Here is a 16,155-nt window from a genome sequence, read left to right as displayed (position 1 = left end):
ATTTAAATCTTCTTTGGCCCTTTCCAATCGGGCCTTTTAGTACGTACTGTGTACGTACTGGGGTGGCCTGGGGCGTCTCTTTCAGACACCCCCAACCCTAGTACGTACACAGTACGTACAAAATGGCGGCGCCCATTTTACATGGGCTCCACCATTAGGACGTCATGACCGCACCACCTCCAAATGGAGCGGTGCGGACGTGACGTCCTGGCGATGCGGAAGGGCACCTGTGGCGCTCTTTCCATGGCGCAGGAAGGAGCTCCATTTTGGAGCTTCTTCTGAGTTTTGTGTCGCTGGTGCAGCTTTTACACAGCTGCACCAGCGACACAAAGGAGAAAGGGGCCGAGTGGCCCCTTTCTCCTTTCCCCACCGCTGTCGGGGTGTCCTTGGTTGGGGCTTGAAGCCCCAAGGAAACCCCTTTCCAGGCCGCGGGGAAGCAGCCTCTTGCCGCTTCCCGCGGCCTGGAAAAGCAGCGGATTGGGGCCTCAGGGCTGCTGCTGTGGCAGCTGAGGCCCCAATCCATTGGAGAAAGGGGTGAGTACAGGCTGCCCCAAAGGGGTGGTCTGTAAACCACCTTTGTTTTGCCTCATCCTGAAAAGATAACACAAGTGGCAGACAAATTATTGCACAGAGGTTGTTCCATAATTAGGAATTTCAAACTGGAGAAGCCTTCATCAGAGAAGAACTTAATTGGAAAAGTGGCTTGATTGAACTATAGCTCTCATAGAAAGTATTCTGGGAGGTATAGTCCAAAAAGGAACATTTCCAATCTCTTTGTTAAGGCATACCCTCCAAGATTTCCCACATGAAACCTGGGATATGTGTGTGGCCAAGCAATATCCAAGTGTGGACAAGATTGCAAAAGTTATTAATGAGGAAGACAAAACATGCTAAGAGGGGCTGAAGAAGTTTGCTTTTGTCAGAATCTAGTGGGGAAAGGCAAGAATCCACCCCTTTTCTCCTCTCCCCCTTACTTAGTTGACTGAATGCAAACTACTTTTGCACACTGAACTCAGTTTGCAGCAATTGTAATAAGCTGAAGAGGAAGGGGAAAAGTGACATGAGGAGAATAATACTCGGATATTTTATAAGCAGCTGAAAAAGTGAAATGACGGAGAATGAACTGGAACTTCCTATGCCAAATTGGGGCAGTTGGAGAGTATATTAAAGTGGAGGGAAATTGGCATGGTTGTTGGTGTTTCTTCAGGCACCTGAGTCTCAAGTCATTCCTGGCTTTCAGGATAAATAAATACATTTTCAACTGGGCTCAGAAACAGGCAGCCAGCATAGTTAGTTTAAAACTGGCAGGTTGTGATCTGAACATGCTGTAGCAGTTAACATTTTGGCAGCTCTTTTCTTTACTAGTTGAAGCTTCTGAAATGTTTCAAAGGCAGCTCAGCACACTCCAGACAAAGGAGTAATCCAATTGGGAGGTTATCAGGGCATGTGTAACCATAGCCAGCTTATCCTAGGGAAGGGTTACCACTGATACCTTAGTTGCTAAAAAGCTTCCTCATCACAGAGCCAACTGAGGATTCTACTGATAAAACTGTGGGAGCCCTTAAATTGTAAGCCTACTCTTTTGATGATTCTTTGATATCCTGTAAACTGGTGTAGTGGTTTGAGCATTGGACTATGACTCTGGAGACCAAGATTCGAATCCTGTCTTGGCCAAAGAAGGCCACTGGGTGATCTTGGGTAAGTCGCACTATCTCAGCTTCAGAGGATGGCAATGGCACTTCCCCCTTGAAGAAACTTGCAAACAAAACCCTATGATAGGTTCGCCTTAGGGTCACCATTCATTGATAGGACACAACCACAACAACCAACTGCCTTGAATCCCAATATTGGGGGAAAGGCAGATTAGAAAACAACAACAGCAACAATGGTGCAAACCCCTTCCACAAATGGTTAAGAACCCATTCTGGGAATTGTAGAGGAACTTTTCCAAGCTCTGTCTAAAAGTTGCAGTGTGGACAGGATAATTCTTCAGGCCCCAGTACCTCATAAGTGGGTACTAACTAATCTTTTTCCTATGGCTAGTTTGGCTAAAGGTCAACTAGAATGGCCTGTAATCTATCAGAAACTGCTTTTCTAAATCAACCAAGCAGATTATCGCAAGTAAAAAATCTGAATGTTGTCCATACAGTGCTTGAGTAATTAACCCTGCAGAGTCTATAAAGTCTGCATTAATTTTTAAAAGGGACCCAGTGCAGTAACTCATGGTGTCACCCCCCTAATTGATCTCCTCCTATACCACACCATACAGAATCTCTAGAAATGTTTTTTGTACTAATGTTACTCATTAATGGTAATTCCTGTATATTACTGAATGTAATGGTCATAGCTGTGACATAAACAACCTTGCTTGTTTGTTGTTACATGCTTTCAAGTTGTTTCCAACTTATGGAGCCCTAAGGGGGTTTTCTTGGCAGGGTTTGTTCAAAAAAAGGTTTGCCATTACCTCCCTCTGAGGCTGAGAGAATGTGACTTTCCCAGTAGGTTTCATGGCCAAGCTGGGAATCGAACCCAGGTCTCCAGAGTTGCAGTCCAGAGCTCAAACAACTACACCACACTGGCTCTCTAACAAACTAGCAAAATTAAAATTATACCTTTAAATTACAATATCATATGCACAACCTAAATTCTTTTAAACACATATATATAGCTGAAGTGAAAATTTGGTAAAATGTGATGTTTTAAAAGACTTTTTAAAGAAATTTTAAAAATTTAAATTTAAAAACTAAGGCATCTCCTTTCTCTTCCCATGAAGCCTTGCCCCATTCACACCCCATTCACACCATCAGCATTTTAAAGGGACACAGGCGAATGCCACAGCCCATTTTTGCCAAAACACAGATGTTTGAGGAGCAATGGTGGCACCATCCCTTAGGGTGTCTCCTGGTGTGGTCAGCATCCTCTAGTAATGCCAATAGCAATAGCAACTTCATTTATATACCACTTCATACCACCTAAGCAGTCTCTAAGCCGTTTACAACTGTAAACTAATTGCCCCCAACAATCTGGGTACTTATTTTAGCAACCTTGGAGAGATGCAACCCTGAGTCGAGCCTGTGGCCTGGCTGGTACAGAACTTGCAACCCTATGGTTTGTGAATGAGTGGCAGCAGTACAGGCATTTAACCACTGCACCACCACTGGCTCCATGAGCAAAATAGAAAGGATATGAAAATAGTGATATAACTGAGATATATTTCATATTATTGGGACTGTCTCCAAGCAAGGAGAATGAAGTTTTAATGATTTCATCCAGTTTCTCCAGCTTGGAACTGGAAGACTTTTCTCAACTCTTGTCTGCCGTCCTACCCATCCAAGTTTCTCATCCCTCTCTCTACCCTTCTAGCCCCTTTAACATCTCCCTGCCCACCTAATAGTGAAATGCAAACTAATAGAGTTGCATTGCGGAGACAAGCAATCCTGAGAAATAACATTCTCCCAGTGCTACTATTCTGGTTCAGCAAAGCTGGGAAAAGTTCATTGCCCTGCCTTCTTGTGTCTCATGCACAGCTGCTGCAGCCTGCCAGGCATTCTTTCTCAGCTGGTTTGGGTGTTGGATATAGATTTGGATATCCTTGGGAGGTTAAGGGAGAGAGACAAAGTGGGATGACAGAGTATTAATGACATCATCAAGGTGCATCAAGGTCTGAAATAAGCTTGGAATTTTGTTTCCAAATCCAAGGCATTCTCTCAAGTTTTAGGGTGTGGGGAAGTTTTGTTTTCTGGAGTCCAGTTGTTTTCTGGACTCTGCCTGATCAGGCGGAGTTGATCTTGTTATTGTTTTGTGTGCTTTGATCTTGTTTCTGACTTATGGAGACTCTAAGGCCCGAGATATACTGGCCAAAAGCGGTGTGCTGATGCTGAAGCTAGGGCTCCAGTGTGCACAGCAACCACATACTCTGGAACCCTAGTTTCCACACTGATTCATGCTAACACATATGCTCACTCTAAAGGCTGAGTGGATGAGAGAATAGAGGAGGATCAGTCTTCCAAGAGAAACTACACTCTTGCCTTTCACCAGAAATAGTTCCTTTATTTCATAAGAATTAAGGTACAATACTTACATTGACCTATGGATAAGCTGACTCAGGTTTTAGGGGCCAATTTTTTGACTAAAATTTCTTGACATACAAGAGTATATCGAGTAAGTAGTAACGAATATGAAATAGTTTTAAATGAGTAAATCTGTTTCATATTCATGATTATTACTTAGTCATGATTTTGACTTTCCCTCTCCATAATCGACTGTATTGAGCATCATCTGCATAGGGAGAATGAAGTCTATTCTTCCAGCAACTGGAGCATGGGTGAATGATGCATCCATCAAGATTTGGAGGGGTTAGGCCAAGAGAGGTTACCTACATAGCTGATAACAGAATTCCAGCCTTTGGTTTAAAGAAGATCATAAAAAAATAAAATAAATGCAGTTTAAAAGGCACTGTAGACATACTTTGTTGTTCATTCTGTGTTTAGTGCTGTACATAAAATAGCACATGGTTCCCCTTTTGTTGGATTTTCCCTCCCCCCTGGTAATAGAATGAATCACACTGGAGGGAAAAAACACAGGGTATCAATTTACAAGGAAAGTAGGTTCATGAACTTGAACTAACTTTTGTGAACCTGGCAGACGAAAACATAATGATTTGAAGGATTTGGAGAAACCACAAAATTCCACAAGACCTGCCCATCTTGGAGTTGGGATTTGTCAGGCCATTAGCTCGGATTCCACATCAAGTTGAGTCCTGTATGGACAAATAACAGTAATACTGTCTTCTTAAACCTGGTCAGAAATACAGTCTGCTGCTCTCAATAACTGGAATAGAAGGAACTTAGGGAGGGGAAGTGGTGTAAGGGAGAGGCAAGTCCTTTGAAGTGGAGAACAACAGAAGGCCCTTGGTAATCGGATGTTTGGGGGGAACTGTCAAAGATATCTCCCAGCACTTGGCTTGCCACTGATGGTATCTTGCTTCAGAGGGGGAAAGAGAGAGAAAGCAGTTAAAGAAAATAAAAAGCAATAGCAGCAGCAGCAAAATACAGCCCATTATCTCTTCTGTTCTGTATCTCCAATATATAGATTGCAGAGAAGCAAAAGGAGAGGTGAAGGAATATTTAGTTTTCCCCTGTAATATTAACAATAAAGGGTGAGGAAAATGAGGTCTGAAGCCATTGGTGAGCTTTTGGTGGGTAGAGTCACTAGATCTCAGGGCCTTGCTCTGAGTCACCAGTTTTTGTGTGTCAGCTGCAGATGGGAGATGAAGTGCAAATTCACCAGTTGGGAGGCTCAGCTCTAGGCAAGAGGCACATGCTGTGTGCAGATCACTAGCTCACCTAATAATGCAGCAGTTTGCTAGTATTTCCTAGGCTTCACTGATTTGTCACTTTACCTAGGGGTTAATCAGACATTGTTTTTTTAGCACAGCAATGTGAATCATCTCACTCACACATTCCAGGTTTGTTATTCACACTATGGTACCGCATTGATGCACATCTCTGTGAGCTTGGTTGCTCATATTTCAAAGCCTGGGATTGATTGTCTGTCTGTCTTTATTTATTAATTTCATTTGTATGCCACCTTTCTCCCAGAAGGGACCCAAGCTGGCTCATAGATAAAAACATTGTAATTAAGTTTAAAATTGTCAAGATCATCTAAAAAGAGTATAAAATTACATTAAAAATATACAAAAGTTAAAACCACCCTGGCGTGATTATATATTGAATGCTTGCTTAAATAAAAATGTCTTAGCTTACCGATGAAAGTCAAGCAGGGAGGGGGCCAGCCTAGTATCCCATGGAAGGACATTCCAGAGGTTGGGAGCAGCCACCAAAAAGGCACTGTTTTGTATCCTCACCAAGCGAGCCTGCAATGCTGGCAGGACCAAGAGAAAGCCTTCTTCTAGATCTTAGTGTTCTGGCAGGTTCATATGGGGAAATATGGTTTTCCAGATAATCTGGACTAAGCTGTATAGGGCTTTAATGGTTATAACCAGCACTGGTTGCCAACTCTAACTGAGGTGGGAGAAGAGAACTTGTAATTTTGGCCATTCTAAACATCTCTCTGGCCTCCTTTCCCAGAGCAGGTTCAGACTACTTGTCCCACCTGTGTCTATATTTATTTCCAGATGGATAATATGGAACCTCTTTTACTTACTAGTCTTATGGTTCACCTGCTTTCATTTTACCTATGCTGATCACCTGCATTACATTCAGGCCATCCCAGCTCAACATTTCTTTCTATAATCTTGGGGAAAAGCCATCTGCATTGCATGAGAATGAAGGAATTAAGGATGTTATCAGACAAGGGAAAATGGAAGTATAATCCAATGGCAATCCAAACGCAATCATGGGGTTTAACATTATTGCGTGACAGACTACCACATGCAATTTCGGTCAATGGGAAGTCAGTCTGAACGCAATCATGGGGTTTCACGTTATTGCGTGACAGGTGATCGCATGCAATTTCAGGCAATGGCAAGCTATTTTTGGACAATGGGAAGTCAGTTCGGATGCAATTCAAATTCATGTAAATTCGCTGAACTAGCGAATTCATGTAAATGCGTTCTAGCCCCACTTTCTTTTCATTCAAAATTAAGAGAAATTCCTCCCATGTGATAAACTCCAATGTGAGCTCTCTCAAAAGAAAAATCCTTCTGAGCAAAAAGGTGGAGAAAACTGAACTTGCCCTTCATCCCCTAAGAACTTAAAATACTGTACCTCTAAAAACAGACAGGCCCTTTTTATTGCTTGTATGGCATTTTTCAAAGAAAGGGACTTTGACCTTCTAAAATTCCTGTTGGAGATTAAATACCACAGCCAATGGTATAAGAGGGAGTTAATAGACAGTTTCACTACACATGGCATAGCCTTTTAGGAAGGTCAAATTATTTACACACTGGGAAATGTAGGCTGTATTTTCTAAAGCTAGATTTAAGTTGCACTCTAGAATTACTCTTGACAGTGGCCCCTAAAAAAAACTCTTTCAGCAGCTAGGACAACAGATCCCAAGAATCCAGTTGTATTAGTTTCCAAAGCTGTGTTGGTTTGTCACAGCAGGAAATGGAAAAAAAGAAGTGGTGGAACGAAGGAACTAATCACGGTTTTGAGCATGAGCTCTCCTGGATATTAATCTACTTCTCCTAAACATTCAGGGCAATATGTGCGTGTGTGTATGCCTTCATGTAGCCTGTCAAGTTATGGCGACCCCATGAATTTCTCAGGGTTTTCTTAGGCAAAGAATACTGAAATGTGTTTTTGCCATTTCCTTCCTCTGAAATATAGCCTACAGCACCTGATACTCATTGTCGGTCTCCCATCCAAATACTAATCAGGGCTAACCCTGCTTAGCTTTCAAGGTCTGACACAACCTGGTGCCTTAGCAGGGGCTATTTTCACTTTCCTCCAGATTTTAATAAACTGCATCCTCTTTCAGGTCAATTCTGCTTTCTAAAAACAGAATCTGAAACAGGTCTAGAGGGCAAAAGAGCTTTAAATAGCAAATTGTACCCCTCTTGTTATTCTATTTGCTTACTTGGTATGGAAAGGGGTGCCCTAGAGTTGGAAGGAACCTAGAGTGCCACTTACGTTTTTTGTCTATCCCTGCTTTATCCTAAGCTGTCTTGCTATTCCCATGAATACTTATAATGAGAGTATAACCTGCCAGCATGTGTCTATATCAGACGTTAGAGAAAATGAAGATTGAAATTACATTAGAACAGTGATTAAATTAAAGCAGGTGCAGGGGTGGGTTTACTGAAATTCACATGTTTTCCTGTTATAACTTTGGAATCCTTCCTGTTATGGCCAAGTGATGGGCTTCTTTAATGGCCTTCTAAAACATTAGCTAAGGAAGGATCATCACAAAATGTAGGGCTGTAGCCTCTCTGTAAGTAGGTAGGAACAATGAAAAAAGGATACAAAAAAGCATTAACCTTTCATTTGGCCCTATCATTAGGTACATTAAGGTGGACACACTTGGAAGCTGATTTGGGATATCAATGGACAGCAAATTTTGGTTACTTAATTGTTGTTGTTGTCGGCTATTCATACTACTAATGTTATGTTAGGACAGAGGTGATCTAAGTGTCACCCACCACATGTGGCCCTTAGGACATCTAAGTGCAGTCCACAAATTCCCCCAGGAGCTTCCCAAAGATTTTGGTCCTACTGAAGCTGACTTGTTTCTCATGAAAGCCGCCACCCCCCACCCCTGTTATGACATACCTCCATTTTTAGGGGATTGGAGTGAGGAATAGTGAGTCCTGTGAAGAGAACCATGCAGCAAAATGGAGGGGGGGGGAGGTCTATACCTTTCCCTCCTAAGCCTGACATTTTGTTTAGAGAACTTTGGACTGATCTCTGGAATGTTTGCTGTATCTGTTGCTCCTGCAGCATCATTTCCCTTCACATTACCGTTCTTCACAAGTGTAACCCTAGCCAGTCAGGATTGTGGATCTAGATAATGTCCTAAAACTATCAAACAAATCCTGTTCAATGACACGGTGGGTAAATAAAATCAGTTCAGAGTGGGGACAATGCTTCCAAGATCAGCCACATCAGCCAATCCCTGGGAATCATGGAGTGAACAGGAACTTGTTCATTCAAATTGCTATTGTGTGCCTTCAAGTTGTTTCTGACTTATGACAGCCCTAAGGCAACCTATCACAAAATTTCATCAGAGGAGGTTTACCATTGCCTTCCCCTGAGGCTGAGAGCATGTGACTTGCCTAAGGTCACTCGATGGATTTTATGGCCAAGCTGGGAATCAAACCCCGGTCTCCAGAGTTGTAGTCCAACTAATCCACATGGGCTTTCATCACAACACATACCTTGCAACATTTCACAGGAATAAAAATGGAACACATGCGGATGAACGACATCAGAGAGTGATCAAGATAGCAGACGTTATTAATGAGGATAAATACTCAAGTTATTTAACAGTATGCTGATGTTCCTGAAAATAAGCAAAACCCATTAAGGATAAAAACATAACTAAATAGTTGCATATTTCCAACCCTTTCCAAAGAAATCAGGAAAAAAGAATCACTTAGACAGGGGGAACTTTGTAAAACTGTTGAAAATGTTTGTGGGAAAACTTCTTGTTCATTTCAACTCTGAAGTGGATTACATAAACCCATTATGTCTGTGGCTTTACTAAATTAAAAAAAGCTCAAACTAATATATTTCATCATTTCAGAGGTCAAGAGGCTTGACAGTTCTAATAATAAAAAAATTACTTTTGAAAATAAAACTGTGCTTTGAGGTTGGCAAATATTTGGATTCTGGGGCAGTTCAATAGCCAAACCATGCAGACACGGGAAAGGAAACAGAGCGTGATTTAGAAGTGGATTTCTGTTGACAGAACAGTGGAAACCAGCAGAAACAGGAGGCTTTGATTTCCCCTTTCTACTGATGCACATCCAAGAAACCTGTTCTGGAGGACTGGAAAACTCTCTGCACCTGGTTTCAGGGCACCTATGGAGGCTGCAAGAGAGAGGGAAAAGAAAGGATGACGGTTCCTGTCCCAACTCAGATTCCAAATCCCAAGTTTCAGTTGTAGCTCTTCCTTCCCAGCATAGCTATTGCTTTGCCAATGGAGGTGGAGAGAGTGGGAAGTTTTTGGAGAGAAAAACAAAGCTTGGTGAGAGAACAGAGTTGAGTGCAGCTCCGTAGCCATGTTGGGAGGAGATGCCTACTGCTGAAAGTTGAGGTTTGGAAGGTAGGGAAGTACAAGTATCTTCATCCTGCTTGATGAACTTTACAGTATGTCATCATGTTCCAAGATCTTAATTAAAGCTTAAATTTATAGGAGCCTTGTCCCAGATCCAACCTGGCCACCTTACTTCTGTCTTGTTTTTGCCTTGCTGGGCAGCCAATATTTCAATTACCATATATGTTCAATTATTTAAGTCTTTTTCATGTATATGCGAAGTACAGGTTTGGGGACCAAAATTATGGATTTAGGGCCAGGGCACATAACAAAGAATGTAAAGGATGAAGCAAAGGAAAACGATGCCAAAGAACTTACAAAATTCTGGTAGGCATAACTGTTTGTGCTCGCCCTAAAGGCTGGATGGATGAGAGAGTGTGGGATGGTGGTCAGTGCTTCCAGGGCACATTACACTCCTCCTTTTCACTAGGAGATGGTTCTTTAAAAAAAAGAGTTAAAGTATAGTAATTTACATGGACCTGTGGATAAACTGACTCAGAATTTTTGAGTAATTTTTTTAAGACTTATACATGAGTATATACAGGACTCTGGAGACCAGGATTTGAATTCCTACTCAGCCATGGAAACCCACTGGGTGACCTTGGACATATCACACTCTCTCAGCTTCAAAAGAAAGCAAAGGCAAGGCCTCTCTGAACAAATGTTGTGAAGAAAACCCCAAGGTAGGTTGGGGTTTTGCTATATGCTGTCAAGTTAGTATGGTGTCACTATGAATAACAGGCCTCCAAAAATGCTTTTATTTAGGACTTCTTGTTGTGTGTCCTACAACCTATCATGGGGTTTTCTTGGCAACATTTGTTTAGAGAGGCCTTGCCTTTGCCTTCTTTTGAGGCCGAGAGAGTGTAGTTTGCCCAAGGTCATTCAGTGGGTTTCTATGGATGAGCAGGGATTCAAATTCTGGTCTCCAAAGTCCTAGCCCAACACTCAAAACACCTCACCAGGCTGCTACCAGAGTGAAAAGTAGAAAGGGCTCCTGTACTTTAAACAGGGGACTTCAGCATGTGTTACTTGCTATGCAACCAGGTAACATGCAAAATCTGCTGAAATTTCCTCTTCTATACAACTATTGAAGGCAAAGAAGCCCTCTTTAGTTTTTATTCTGGCAACCCTATTAATACCCTGCTCAGGTCTTACAAACTCAGGGCTGTGGCTTCTTTGATTATGTTGATTCATCCACGTGTAATATGGTCCTTTCGCAACTGAATCCCATTTTGGAGGAAAAGGTGGGACATAAATCCAATAAAATAAAATAAAAACTGCCTTTAGTTTTACTGAGTTGTTCCTGCCTTTGCTCTATTCCTTTTTGCTTGTTTGCGGATTATAATATATTGTGATTTTTTTTTTTTTTGCTATTGTTATAAGTTGCCTTGAGTGATGTTCATGTAATAGAAAAACAGGATAGAAATATGACTAAAATAAAATAAATGGGAAAAGGAAGCCTAAATCTCAAGAGGAGTTTTAATCTTCACCCTGGGCTGTGAATTATGACCTTTCTTTCTTTCTTTCTTTCTTTCTTTCTTTCTTTCTTTCTTTCGGAAATTGTAGTGATAACAACAGTTCCATCCTCTGTAGGCTAACCAAGAGCTGGGTCATTTGTGGGGAGGGAAGTTTTTTATGGTTGCTGTTTTGTTTTCTACCCTCCACTCCTAGAAGGCTGTAATAAGAGATGAATTCAAAGTGTCTCCTTGGGATACTGTCACTATAGACCCATACTTTGTTCATCTCTGTGGTGGAGCCATTAGACTCTCAAAAAGTCCACATCAAAATCCTGATTCCTAAATGATTCTCATCTCATCAATGGTTCCCCCTCCTCTTTCCCTCCCCATCTCCCCAATAATGTATCTATTGTATGGGGATGTTGTTTTTCTGAGGAAGCGGCAGGGACTTAGATATCATAAAGGCCCGAACTGGGCTTTGATATACTGTCAGCAAAAGCTGAATACTGTAATTTTCGACAATTTTCTAAAATCTTCTCCCTTCATCTCTGCCCCCTCCTACATTGACATGACACACTTTTCTCCTTCAGGATCCTTACATGCAGGGCAAAAATTAATGTTCTGCTATTGATGGGAGACAATGGGTTACTGTGAGAGCTGCTGACTCTCTACAGTCTGTTTGGTATTATGCTCTGGTTAGCCAGCAACCATGTTTCCGTCTTCTTCTGGATCTGAGTTAACACCATGATTCAAAAATACAGTCTTATGAGACGTGACAACAGCGCCAACTCGAGTAGACTTCTATGCTGATGGACCTGTTCAATTCTTTGTAAGTGACTACCTCATACCCTCCAACATTGGACAGAGGAAACTGGGGACATGTGGCCAAGCAATAGCAGTGTGGAGTCAAGGTGGGTAAAGTTATTGATGAGGATGAACAGATAAGCTAGGAGGGGCTGCAGCTATTTGCTTTTGCCTGAGCCTACTGGGAAGGGCAAGATTCCAGTCCCTTCTCTTTACCCCTGTTGAGTTAATTTAGTGTAAACTGCTTTTGCACTTTGAATTCAGTATGCAGCAACTGAAATAAGCTGGGAACAATGGGGGAAAGTGGATGGAGGAGACTGGAACACTGCCATAATTGTGCAATTGCAATGAAAATTAAAAAAGGCACATTGGGTAGCAGGAAGGCAGAGTTATGGTGGTTCTGCAGAAGAGAAGGCAAAGGACCATAGATTGTCAAAGCAGTGCCTTAGTACTATTGTAGAGAAGCATGATAAAAAAATGTTCCTATACATATCCAGGAACAGCTATGTTGGTCATGTAGCAAAGTACAATAACATCCTTTACCTTTATTGCAACAGTCGAAATGCACAAAAGATATGTTGCAATCTTTCAAAGCTCCAGTGGCTTCTTCATCAGGCAAAGATATTAAAAATCATACAGGAGAAAAAAAATTATGCCGATGTGGTCACAACTGCATTTTGTCAAGATGTGGCTGTTCTCAGTTCAGGAGGTATTGGAGGGACATTTATGCAGGCAACCATCTTCTCCTTCTGGCCATGTGGGTTTCTTTAACCTAACATGATTGTGACATGAGATCAGGCTGGTGTGATAGAATCCAAAGATACATTCCCTCTCCCACACCAATGCGCACATTCTCCCTCAGTTGTCATATTCACATGGATACACAGATATCCCCACATTTTTACAGGCTAAAAAACCCAAACTTTGAACGATCCCTTGCCTCCTGCTGCTCTGTCCCTGCCTCTCCCTTCCTCTTTGTTCAGTCAGCTTCTGCAACAGGAAAATAAAGAGCCTTCCTGCCACTACCCACTTTGGATGGATTTTAGGGAATCTCTCCTCCCAGGACTGCCTCCCATCCACTTTTTGACTGATGGGTCATTCTAGGGAAACATCCAATATTTTTAATGCTAGTGGTGAGGAGGGTTCAAGAGACACTTGGAGGGTTTCTCACAGGGATGTAGCTAGGATTTTAGGAGGGGGGGGGGCAGACTAAGTGCCACCATTATAATGGGGCTTGAGTGCGGCAGCGCAGCAGCACACACCATTCATTTTTCTCATGGAAGGGGGGGTCCAGACCCCAAGAACCCCCCTCTCCCCATGGCTACATCCCTGTTTCTCATTTTTTCACAAAATAGCCAGTTTGAGTGTTAGACTAGAACCCTGGAGAATGGGGTTCGATTCCCTGCTCGACTATGGAAACCCACGGGGTGACAGTGGGTAAATCACACTCTCTTAGTCCTAGAAAATCCAATGATAGGTCCACCTTAAGATCACCATAAGTCAAAAATGACTTGAACGCACACAACCACAAGTATTGAGAACAATTCATAAGCTGTTAAAACAAAACAGACCATTAAGAAGAACCTTAGCAATTCAGCTGCACACACTAGAAGTGGAGCCAATTAACTAACTATCTCTTTGTCTATCTATAGCTATATCTGAGCTGAGCAATAAGGTGTTCCATAGAGGAGTGGGCTAATAAATGGGAGCTCTGCTGGGACTGCACCACTGGAGCTTGTCCGTATTGATGATATAAGTAAGCAGCTGGGGTCACATGGGCAATCGTTCAGATATACTGGTCTGATCAGGGCTTTAAGAGATTAAACACAACCTCCTCAGCACATTCTGTAGTTGAAAGATCACTGCTAAACTCTATGGTATAACAAAATGAGAGTGAGGTGGGCCACTTTCTGTTCCCATAGCAATAGCAGCTTAATTTATATACCACTTCATACTGCACTAAGCAGTCTCTAAGCAGTTAAGAACTGTAAGCTAATTGCCCCCAACAAGTTGGATATTTAAAGACTTAGCACAATGAATAGTATTCATCTAGCAAAATATTTTCCCTCTTTTTTTTCTTCCTCATGTTGGGATTGGGTGATCCCTAATCTCAGGGATGTAATGTCTTCTTTTAAAAAAACAACAAAGGGAGATAGATAGTCTTATTTGTTGTTGTCGTGTGCCTTCAAGTCATTTCAGATATATGTTGACCCTAAGGCACCATATCATGGGGTTTTCTTGGCAAGATTTGTTCAGAGGAGCTTGCCTTTGCCGTTCCTTGAGGTTGAGAGTGTGTAACTTGCCCAAGGTCACCCAGTGGGTTTCATAGCCAAGAGAGGAATCAAACCCTGGTCTCCAGAGTTGTAGAGCAACACACAAACCACGACTCCATGACTAATTCCCAGATAGCCTTATACTCCCAGTCAAACTACAAGAATAATGTAGTATTCTTTGTAATTTGTGAGAAGGCATATAACCAGGAACACCACAGCACTCTGGTTCAAATTTCAGAATTCATCTAAAAGACTGGCATATTAATTCTGGCCTCTGGAGAAGTGAATCTGGATCTGGGGAGAAAGTTTGGGTGAGCAGAACTGTGTGGTCCACCACTTCCTCAGACTGATTTGTGTACTTCTTTTTCTTGATAGTAACCTAATGCAGTCCTATCCCCTAATGGATTCTTTCTTCCTTTTTCTTGAGGTGGACGGAAGAACAATATGAATATTAATCCTCCCTAACACAAATAAACAGAATTTGCTCTTCTTTCTCTGTTTCCATGAACTCTGACCACCCTGTTTTAGCATGTAATCTGAGACTGCTTGGAAACATGATGCAAAATTAAATAAATAAGTAAAATAAAAATCAGATTGCTTTACAGAATTTATATTTTATTTTGCATGCATACTTTTCGCATAGACCATTGTTCTCCCTTCGTTTCCCATTAAGAATTTTTTGGCTGTGTCAGGGTGTGGGTGGAAATGATCGGAGCGCAATGTGCCTGATTGTGGCTTGCTGGAAGTACACTGACAAATTTGCCTGGGGTTTCAGAGAAGGTCTTTGATAGCTGCAGACATTCCACCAGAGAAACCAAGCTACTAGGAAACCTAGCCCCATATTTGTTTTTCCCAGTAGTCTGTGCTGCAACAGTGGTTTGTGAAATGAAAATATTCTCATTCTAAATCCAGTGTAGCCTTGCAATGGCAGAGTAATGGAACTTACTTTCTTTTTTCTCCTGGCTGCATTTCTCTGACCTGCCTGGCAATGGTTCTGGAGGGTTCCTCTGCCCTCCAGAGCACATTTCTGGGGTGCAAAGAAGCTCACTTCTGCTGGATTTTTCTGTTCCACCCACTGGTCCACACATCCATTGTTACTGTTACATCCTGTCATCTTCATCATTGTCATTGTCATCATTGTCATCACCACCACTACCACTGCCATCACCACTATCTTTTTATTTATTTCCTTCCTTTTTGCCAATAATGGGGCTCAAGGTGGCTAGCAAATGATTGAAATCAGTATACATTAAAAGCATACAGATATACACAGCTGCCCCTCCATATCCACGGATTCTTTATCCATGGATTCAAGCATTCATGGCTTGAAAACATTTCCCCAAAACAAAATTCCAAAAAGCAAACCTTGATTTTGCCAGTTTATATAAGGGACACCATTTTACTGTGTCACTGTATTTAATGGGATGTGAGTATCTACAGATTTTGGTGTCCATAGCATGTCCTGGAACCAAACCTCAGTGGATACTAAGGGCCCACTGTATGTCATTTCAAAAACAGTTTAAAACCTAGAAAGTTAAAACTAGTTAAAATTCATTAACAGAATGTTTTTTTAAAAAAAATCCACAAAACAGCATACAATGAAAAGCCCATTGCAGCTAATTCCTAAAAAGTCTGATAAAATAGAAAGGTTTTCATTTGCCTGCAGAAGGAAAGCATAGCAGAAGCCATCCTATCTTTCCCAAGGAGGGTGTTCAAAAGCCTGGGAGCAGCCACTGAGAAAGCTCTCTCCCTTGTTCCCAGCAAATGAACTTGAGAAGGTAGCAGGCACTGAGATGGGCCTCTCCTTTCTTAGAGCTTGAACAATCTCATATATGATCCTCCAAAAGGAGAAACTAGAGAGGGTGGTAACAGTCACACTTTTCCCTCCAGTAGAGAATTTG

Source organism: Sceloporus occidentalis, unplaced genomic scaffold (assembly GCF_023333645.1).
Source record: "Sceloporus occidentalis isolate IW3139 unplaced genomic scaffold, rSceOcc1.0.p SCAF_7, whole genome shotgun sequence".
Lineage (NCBI taxonomy): Eukaryota > Metazoa > Chordata > Lepidosauria > Squamata > Phrynosomatidae > Sceloporus > Sceloporus occidentalis.
This window is presented reverse-complemented; position numbering follows the sequence as displayed.